Consider the following 10,207-nt stretch of genomic DNA (forward strand, 5'->3'; position numbering starts at 1 on the left):
GTTGTTTATATCTTCAAATGTCTATATAATTGTCGTTAGCCCCACTTGTCATAATCTACATCCTCAGATTTATGGAAACTTTCTTAATAGAGGTCTCAAACATCGCATCACACTAAGGTTGTATCATGTTTATTAGAATTTATTGCAAAGCTATTAAGGCCGCTGTCTCTAATTTTCTTCTATTGACCAGAGGGAAAACAGCCAGTCGGCAGAACTCTACTATCTACACTAAGCGATTTACTGTCACTTTTATAACACTCCTACAGGTTAAAGTGCGGAGAATATTTTAAGGTATCGCACGAATTAAAAACCTACTGAAATCCAGAGCTCTACCACAGGGCCAACCCGCGCCTTAGTAATTAAAGAAATGTTTTATAATAATAAACAAACGTAAATTTAGAAATATCCTGGCAACTAATACTAACTCAGGGCGTGTAAGATGAAGAACGAATGTAGATAATCGAGGGGAAATAGATGGGCAATTGAAATAACAGTGAACAGAAAATAGAGAAAAGCAAACTAGAATTATTTCACTAATAATTGTTTATTTGTTTTTAATTTCGCGCAAAGCTACACGAGGGCTATCTGCGCTAGACGTCCCTAATTTAGCAGTGTAAGACTAGAGGGAAGGCAGCTAGTCATCACCACCCACTGCCATTGGCATTGGATAGAGCAGATATTGTGTGGTTGACATATTATTAAATTATTCGTTACTTTCACTCATAAGTTATTATAAATCCGATAATTTGTAAAGATCATTCTTAGATTATGCTTTTCTGTGTAATCAACTTGTGTAGTTATTCTATTTGAAATTTCTGGTGTATTGACATATAAGAATAAAACAGAAATGAGATAAAACTAAAACAACTTGTCAATAAAAATACAACTTTATCCCGCTTCTCTATGCCGGAGGCACGTGCAAAGTACAATAGTTCACACTAACCTGTGCTTTTACAAGTACTATTTTTTATGTATGGTGTTATTTCATTTGAAATCTCTAAAGCACTTTTATAACTTACTCTTTATTTGTTTGCCAATAGCACCTACCGCGAACTCTTCGGTAACTCTTGTCTGGCCGAATAGTGGGGTTTGACCGTCACTCTTGTAGAGCACCCACAACCCCAAAGTATGTAGCACGTTTTTTTTCTGCAAAGGACTAAGAGCCAAAAACCTAGGGATTCACGATCTGAGTTCGATAAATATCATACCACGCCAAACTCAAGAACTTGCGAAATATAATTAATGAAAACTTTAAGTGTCGTGTTATCTTTTTTTTTATGTAAAAATTGAAGTGCCTCTGCATTAATTTTATTACACAGCCAATCATATGGCATTAATGTGAGAGACATTATTTAAAAAATTTAGTTAGATTTCCTACATATACATATATAGTAAACTATAATTGTATTAACATGTCCTATAATCAACTGTATTGCACTAATGTGAGTGAAATAATTTAACAAACTTTGTTAGATCACTTACACATAAATACTTCTTTTTTCAGCTTGATTGTTTTTAATTTCACGCAAAGCTACACGAGAGCTATCTGCGCTAACCGACCCTAATTAAGCACTGAAAGACTAAAGGGAAGGTAGCTAGTCATCACCATCCACCGCCAGCTCTTGGTGATGACTAGCTGCCTTCCCTTTAGTCTTTCAGTGCTGAATTAGGGTCGGTTAGCGCAGATAGCTTTCGTGTAGCTTTGCGCGAAATTCGTAACAAACAAACAATATAATCACATTGTTTAAAAAAGCGTGAATACAATACTATGATATGAATAAAATAACTTAATTTTTAAAGTGCAGTTGAATTTCTTTCAGTATTCGCATATATAATAGTGCATACTTTTATGAAAGATATTTTTCTACTATTTTATAACAAAACTGATATAGGTGCGTATAATAGGGTAGAAATATTTTTACGGATATAGTTACTAAGTGAAATTCGCATGCACATTCATCTCGAAAGTATTTTAATAACTGTCTATTTCGTTTGATCTTTAGTCGAGAACACCAAAAATTGTGAGAACCTTATAAAATGCCCGCGCAATTCATATATGACTCAAAATTTCATGTCGCTATCCATAGTCTGAGGTTGTGCACCTGAGTATTATTACTTATCTTATGCACGTGCGTGCGCATCTTTTTAATGAGGCAAGTTAGCGAAAAACCACATAGAAAAGAAGTGGTTCCATATATCACAAATAAAAATCACAGACACACACGCACGTGCGCATGGGCGTGTGCATCTTTTTTTAATGAGGCAAGCTAGCGAAACACCAGTCAGAAAAGAAGTGGTTCCTTATATTACAAATTATAGATACAAATTACACACAGACAGACACGCACGCGCGTGCGTCGTGCGCATCTATTAAATGAGACATTCTAGCGAAAACTTCTTAGAAAAGAAGTGGTTCCTTATATAACAACTTATAATATATAGAAAAACAGTGCATTTTGGTAACAATGCGTTCCAAAAATGGCTTTTATATCATGTTGCTTAGCAACAAACGTATAACCTAATATTGCTGATAAGAGGCTATGTGCTGAAAGTATAAAATGAAATGTGTAAACTACAAAATTGAAAAAAGGTATTTGTTGTTTTCTAATTTAGAGGCTCCGTTAATTAAAAATATTTGTTTATATTAAAAACGTTGGTGATATAACAGGAAATATCTTAATTCAGAAACGATTTAAGTTTGAAATCAAGCGTGACGTGACGTAACGCACGTGCTTTTATGTAGGTTAGATAACGTGACGTATAATGGCATCTAATATAAGGAAACACTTCTTTTTTATGTGGTTGTTTCGCTAGCTTACCTCATTAAAAAGATGCACACGCGCATGCGCGAACGTACTTAGATAAATAATAATAATACCCAGGTGCACACCTTCAGTGTCCACTTAGTGTGGGTGCAAAATTACAGGTTTCTAGGTTCTTTCCTTTTAGAGCTGTTGTGGTCACATTTCTTTTCTCTGTAGTTTTTCGCATAAAAAGATGCGCACGCGCATGCATATACGCACGTAGATAAGTAATAATTTCCAGGTGTAGACTCTCAGGGTCCACTTAATATGGGTACAAAACTTCAGGTTTCTAGATTCTTTGCTATGGCGACCACATATTATTTTCTATATGGTTTTTCGCTTGCTTACCTCACAAAAAGATGCGCACGCGTATGGATAAGTAATAATACTCAGGTGCACACCCTCAAGGTTCCCTTAGTATGTGTGCAAAATTTCAGGTTTCTAGGTTCTTTCCTCTTGGAGTTAGAGCGGTCACAGACACACAGACCCGTAGACACGCCCTTTTATTATTATTATTATAATATATATATACTAAATTGTAGAATCATCATTCCATAATCAAGCTGATAATGCCAAAAAATTATCAAAACGTTGTACATTTGGCACTTGGCTAAACATCTGATAATTATTTCTTCGCTATTCAATCAAACCGTCTCCAAACTTTATTAAATGTTAACATAATTTAAAGATAAAACAAAAACAGTCAGAGTCTCTAAGCGCCCAGTCCTTGTAAGTTAAATTTTATATTTCCTCTTCTGTGTGTATTATGAATGACATAAATAATTTAATACAAATTAAAATAATCATAATCACTTTTTACTCAGTTGTTCTTGGTCATTGATCTTTGCATAATAGGTAATCTATTCTGGTAGAAACAGACAAATATAACTTTTAGTTAAGAACGAATACCAGGTGAGAGCAGTTTTCTTTCACAGCCAATCGTATACGCCATTCAGTGTTTTTGTTTTATTTTCCCAGACGCCCTGATAGTAGTGTCCGTTGTAATCCCCGTGCTATAGGAACGGAACTATGCTCTTTAAGCGCTAAGATTTTAACCATCTTCCGGTCTTGGCTGATTTCTTTGTGGTCGCTGGTCACGTGGTTCCACAAGTGTTTCAACGGTAAAACAGGCTTATCATGTTTGGTCCTCGCGCTGCTTGGTGGTCCGTAGTCTCAGCATTTACTTGGTGTCCTTGTAGTTGTGCTGCGGTAATGTTCATCTTTATATCGTTTTGTAACTCAATAATACATGCATGTTCAACTTTATGATTTTTTTTTATTCATATCTACAACGGTTTCTAGTTAAAATAAACCGTATTTCTAAAGCACAGAACTAGTTTGTGTGGAAAACAAAGTTTCGAGTCTACTTCTAATGAGTCATTGTGCTGATAAAACTGTATTAATTCTTCGAGACCAGTAACGACGGTGTATTGTTTGAGCCAGAGCAAGTAAACAACAATACTCTCTAGATGGAGAAAGAAAATGATTTATGGGGTAAGTTTGTTACCTAGTGGCTATGATCATGTGCAGCTAGGACATGCTAAATCTACTCAGAACTTGAATGTTATATATATCACATGTAAATCAGATGTATATTACGTTTTATTCTTACATGTATGTCCAATACAATAGAAAAGAAATTATACAGACTCTAAATGAAAGCAAATAAAGGTAGCCAGTTGCGGTGGAATACTAATCTAATATATGTGTTTAATGATGTACAATATAGCTATAAAAGTAAATAATAATATTTATTTATATTTATTAAACGTTTCGTTTTAATTACAAATAACAAGGTGAATGTTGAATAACGTATTTCTGTACAACAATAAGAATTTGTAACGGTCCCCCGGTGGACACAGCAGATAGCCAATTGTGGCTTTGTTCTGAAAAAAAAAAAAAAATTGTAAAGGGAATGTTGAAGACTCACAGTAACTAACTAGGATATAAAACCACAATAAAAAATAAGTAAATGTGCAGCTAATGAGAAAGGACGAAAACAAGCTAAACTCAACGGGAGTCGAGTTAATATTTAAGGTAGAGAGATGTTGTTTAATAAGATTTTTTTTTAAATCCAAAGTTCCATAGTCGTGCGTCACGTAGCTACAACACTTAGGTTCGTTTATGAGGTTGTGTCCAGTAGTTAAACTCTGTGTATGGAGAGCAGAAATACAGGAAGATAGTAGTAAAATGACCAGTTCTGTAAATACTCACGTGTCAAGTGATACGTACAGTTAAATAGCGTTTGGTTTTGCTAGTGTAGGTAGCTTTGCAACTATTACAGGTGTGCATAGTGTTGTCAGTATGCGATCCTTCGAATGAAAAAAAAAAGTTTTATCTGATATGTTGACTTAAAGAATTCTCGGCTGAATCTGGTTATAGTGCTTATGTAAAAGTTTATTGAGTTGCTTTCTAAGAATTAAAGCTCTGTAGATTTGGTAGATTTAATTAAGTCTTTGCTCAAAAACAAATAAAATTTAATTAAAAACACAGATTGATCAATGTTCACAATACTAGCACTGTATTATGGCTTATTTGCTCGTGAGATCTTTTCTTGCTACATTCTATTTCACCCCACGTTTAGATTAACTACAATTCAAACATCAAAATTTGAAGGTGGATGTTTATGAAAAATATATATTCGTTTTATGCAGATAGATATAAAGCGTATGATAGATGTCTGTCAAGTTACAGAAGAATATAGAGATTATCATGAACCAAGCGTTTAATACCATGACGAAGAACACTACTAAAGATATCTTTCTAATCCTCATATATTACTATAGTACTTATTACTATAGTACCTCTCAAAGATTTTTCAATTCAGGAACAGTAATCAAAAAATAAAAACAAAACGCTTTTGTACATCAATGACTTTTAAAATCGTTTTTCAGGTACTTGAACGAGAATATTTCCTTTGAAACTAGTCCTCTGTGTTTTTCTGTTTGTCTACTTAACACACCCCAGGCACCAGAACTTGTTTATTTCATCTAATTAAACGTATTTTAAGAAGATAAGGTCATTGTCTGTCAGTATCGTTCTCTTTTAATAAACACAGATCTCGTGGTGTCATAAATTAAGATAGCTCAACCTTTGAGGGAGAGTACCATGGTGGTCTGCATGGTTTCTCCTTATCTAACAAGGAATATGTATAATCTCGATTGCTTAGCGAGTTTTTCCTGTTGTCTTAAGGTGCACTCATATTATTAAGTATTGAGGTCCTTCTATCTTGTTATGTAATATTTCAGTAAAATATATACTACTAGAAAAAACAACAAACGAACACGGCTGTAATCTTGAAGGGTCTACGGTGTTATTACAGAATACAAAAGACATTCATTGTATGACAAACACATCGACATTAATAACGATAAATGCTTGATATTTTTAAATGTAACATTTTCTGTATGAGGCACACCGACCACTAAGCTTTGCATAATGTTTCCAAGTAACAGTATAGAATTTCATAACATTTTATACCTAATGATAAAATATTAGTTTAAATTATTTAATTAGCTGTACTCTAAGTTTCGTCGTTACTATTATTTTTTACACTAGCAAAGACCCGCAAAACGTTTGCGGTCAAATTAGTATCTTTATTGCAACAAAACTTCTTTAAATACAAAATAATTCTAATTGCAGACACTGAAGCCTATAAGACCAATTGTCTTAGGCCTAACATTAGTTAAACCTTTATTAAGTACAGACTACATTTGATAAAGAACTTACAACGCTAGAAACCGCGTTTCGATACCTATTGTGTAGCTTTGTAGTTATCTAGAAACAAAACAAATTTGATAAAGAAATAAATTAACACTGTAACTTGTGTACGTTTTTTGCTTTAGTTTAGTTACGGCTAAACTTACTTAACAGTATCACTAAACAAACGTATAATAGTAGCCTACGACCTAACGTTAGACCTTTTTGAAAACTTTGATAAGCTTTTAATATGTTTTTGTATAAAATGTCTACTAAAGTATATTTACATCCGATCGTGGTTGTATATTATTTGACTACAACCTAATGTATCCTTTGTAAATTTAAGTTAGTCACAAATATAAGCTGTTTACGTGTATTTGTTTGTGATTAATATATATTTTTGAGTTTTATAAATGGAAAAACGAATGTCCTTAGCATTTAAAATCTATGGACTCAAATTGTACGCTTATATACGAGCTTTGCTTTCTAGACATAGTTTTTATAGGAGTGTTGCTTTCCTGAGACAAATGGGAAGGCGGTAGGTTTTGTAAGTGTGGGTTTAAATTAAACATCACTTTTTTAAATTAACCCTGTCAATCATGTACTGTAGAAGACCACGACCCTTATTCGTTATTATATATCCCATTTGTCATCGGCTTTTTAAAGAAACTTTTCTAAACTATTAATGCATCGAGTTGTTTGTGAGTATATGATCTTATTAGTTACCAGGCGTGCTTTTTTAACATACAACTCAGACACGAAATTAAAACAAGAATATCATTAATGTTGTAATTAATCCCACTAGTTCTTTACATTAAGTGTTCTGATAGGTAAAAACATAAAATTACTCAAACTGATGTAATATTTGGACCATACAGGTAAGGAATTGTACATAAACAAGTCGGTAATTTTAGGGTTAACTATTAACTGATTTTCAAGTATTTAATGATCGAATTTTAATTAAAACATCGCAGGTAGTTCAAGATAATATGATTATTGTTTCTTGTTGATTCCTGTAATTGAAGAAACACAGTATTGTGACGACAAACATAAACACAGCTATCTCCTCTTTAGTAACAAGCGTAATCAAATAAGTTGCATTATAGTGTTACTGGTCGAGGACGAAACATGTTAACTGTTTCATGAACCTTTTAACGTTATTAACTAAAACACTTTGTACAGCATTAGTTAATAAGATTAAACCCATGTTATAGTTAGAGTGGGAGCGCGGGTTAACCTGTGGCAACGCTCTGGATTTCGAAAATGACGAGTCGAGTGCGAATCCGTGCGATACCTCAAAATATCCACATCCATCCCTCAACCTTAAGCTGTGAGTGCGTTATAAGAGCGACAGTTAATCCATTAACGTGAATGGTGGGTGGTAGGATGCTGCTGACTGGCTACCTTCCTTCTGGTCAAAATTAGGGATGACAACAGATAGTCTTAGTAGCTTTTCCATAACTACAAAATAGCTGGAATGCTACAAAATGTAGCAATAAGCTGGGGGAAAAAGGGTCTCGTGAACTTGTGGCATTGAACTGTGCAGATTGAAAAGTTGTGATGGGAATAATTAACATTTACAAATTATCCCGATAGAGCAATGAAGCGTGCCTGAGTTTTTTGTTAGTCTATTTATAAAACCTAAATTACTTCATTAACCCTTATTTTAAGATTATACTTTATTTGCGTTTGACACTGTTACTCTTTTAAAACTAATCAGACTAAGTTCTTAAACTTGGTGTTTAAGCTAAATATGTCTTCTTTCCAAAGGTTTGTATGTTATGTGTCAAATATAGAATCAATAATTCATTTATTTCTGGTCCGCCCTTTAGTGGCACAGCGGTATGTCTGCGGACTTACAACGCTAGAAATCGGGTTTCGATAGCCGTGGTGGGTAGAGCACATATAGACCTTTGTGTAGCTTTGTGGTTAGCTACAAACAAAGTTTCTGGCCCTAATGTCTAAAAGCGATAATCAAAGAATCACAAACCCGACCAGTGCCCACCAGTAATGGAAATGTGTAATAAATAATGTTACAAATTTAGATGCATTCGTCATATTTTTTATGATAATTCCAGGTACAGATCAAATATTGCAATTATACCACCACTATTAAGATTTCATCACCTAGTGTTATCGAATGACACTAAAGTTACGCAGGTTAATACATTAAATTATTGAGATATAACATTACCACAACGTAAATACATTCAGTAACCTCTATCTTCCACTTAATTACCACTTAATTGTGGTGGGTACAAACTTGTATTAGTAAGTGTGTAATAATCAACAAAGGTTTTGTCTCTGTGACTACCATTATTATCTTCTGCGATGAGCGTAATTATTCTTAATATGCAAAAAAAAAGTATAATATTTCAAGTTCTAACAAAATCCACAAATTTCTCAAAAATTCTTAACATTTATATTTCTTTTTTTGATGTGGTAAATTTATCTGATTCTGATTTGCTTAATTAGCGTGATATTCTAATTCTCGTTCAATGCACCACGGGTAACTTGCTGTCTGTTTCCAAGCTGCAGAACATATTTGTGGTAATGGATTTATGTAACTGTGCCCTATGTCACAATCTAAGCGGAAAACATCAAATATTGTCTTTTATAGCACACACAATTAATAGCATTTATTACAACTGAGAATAAAGTCTATCTTTCTTGTTATTATGCTAAAACAGACAATAGAATAATAAAAATAATATATGCTAAACTTAAGCACACTTAAACACAATTGTAATTAATTTTTAAATTTAAGACAGCGTGCTAATCATTATATATGCACACATACCCATACAGACTCAAGAAATTAACAAATTTAAAAAGGAAACAAATGGAAACAGCAGAAATATTTCATTAAGCACCTTAGATATATTTTACTTATAGCTCATTTAAGTAAATATTTGTTTTATATAAACACTTAAGTTTTTAAGGAAGGAAAAACATTTTATGTCTACTATCTATACTCCTGACTGCTTGAAATTGAATGATGTATCATTACAGAGATTAGAAATTTAATATAATAAAATGCTTTGGATTTTTTATAAGTTTTACTTTTAAAAATCATGGTCTATCTGAGATGTGCAAATGACAGTATCAAGCCCTAATTTTTAGTTAGTTAGTTAGTTTGTTTTGAATTTCGCGCAAAGCTACACGAGAGCTATCTGCGCTAGCCGTTCCTAATTTAGCAGTGTAAGACTAGAGGGAAGGCAGCTAGTCATCACCACCCACCGCCAACTCTTGGGCTACTCTTTTACAAACGAATAGTGGGACTGACCGTCACTTTATAACGCTCCCACGGCTGAAAGGGCGAGCATGTTTGGTGTGAGGGGGATTCGAACCCATGACCCTCAGATTGCGAGTCGAGCGCCCTAACCACCTGGCCATGCTGGGCCATATACAACAGAGTAAACTCAACTGAGCTACAAATTTATACCATCGAGTAAGCTCGATTCAGTTGCTGGCTGATTAATGCTCATCTTAATAAAGGTAAAAGAAATGAGGTCATTGGAGAAAGGTTTTGTTATATCTTTGTTTCCCTGTGCAATTTGAAAAAAAAAATCTTTAAAAAATTGTCCAGAAAACTTGAATTAATTTCATTCAGCTTTATAAGATTGATATTCATCAGCTACTTAACAGAAGGAAAAACAAAATTAGCCATAACATGAAATGTAAACAACTTTCAACAAAAACAT

General features: G+C 33.6%; 1 protein-coding gene across 1 annotated transcript in view; it reads left to right on the forward strand.

The window, feature by feature from the left end:
* Positions 1-3,950: 3,950 nt before the first annotated feature.
* The window catches only part of LOC106457160, a 75,212-nt gene continuing 68,955 nt past the window's right edge, over positions 3,951-10,207 (forward strand). The window contains exon 1 of the mRNA XM_022382989.1: positions 3,951-4,013. The gene's annotated coding sequence lies outside the window, so the exon portion shown is untranslated. The remainder of the gene's footprint in view (positions 4,014-10,207) is intronic.

This window comes from Limulus polyphemus, unplaced genomic scaffold (assembly GCF_000517525.1).
Source record: "Limulus polyphemus unplaced genomic scaffold, Limulus_polyphemus-2.1.2 Scaffold298, whole genome shotgun sequence".
Classification (NCBI taxonomy): Eukaryota; Metazoa; Arthropoda; class Merostomata; order Xiphosura; family Limulidae; genus Limulus; species Limulus polyphemus.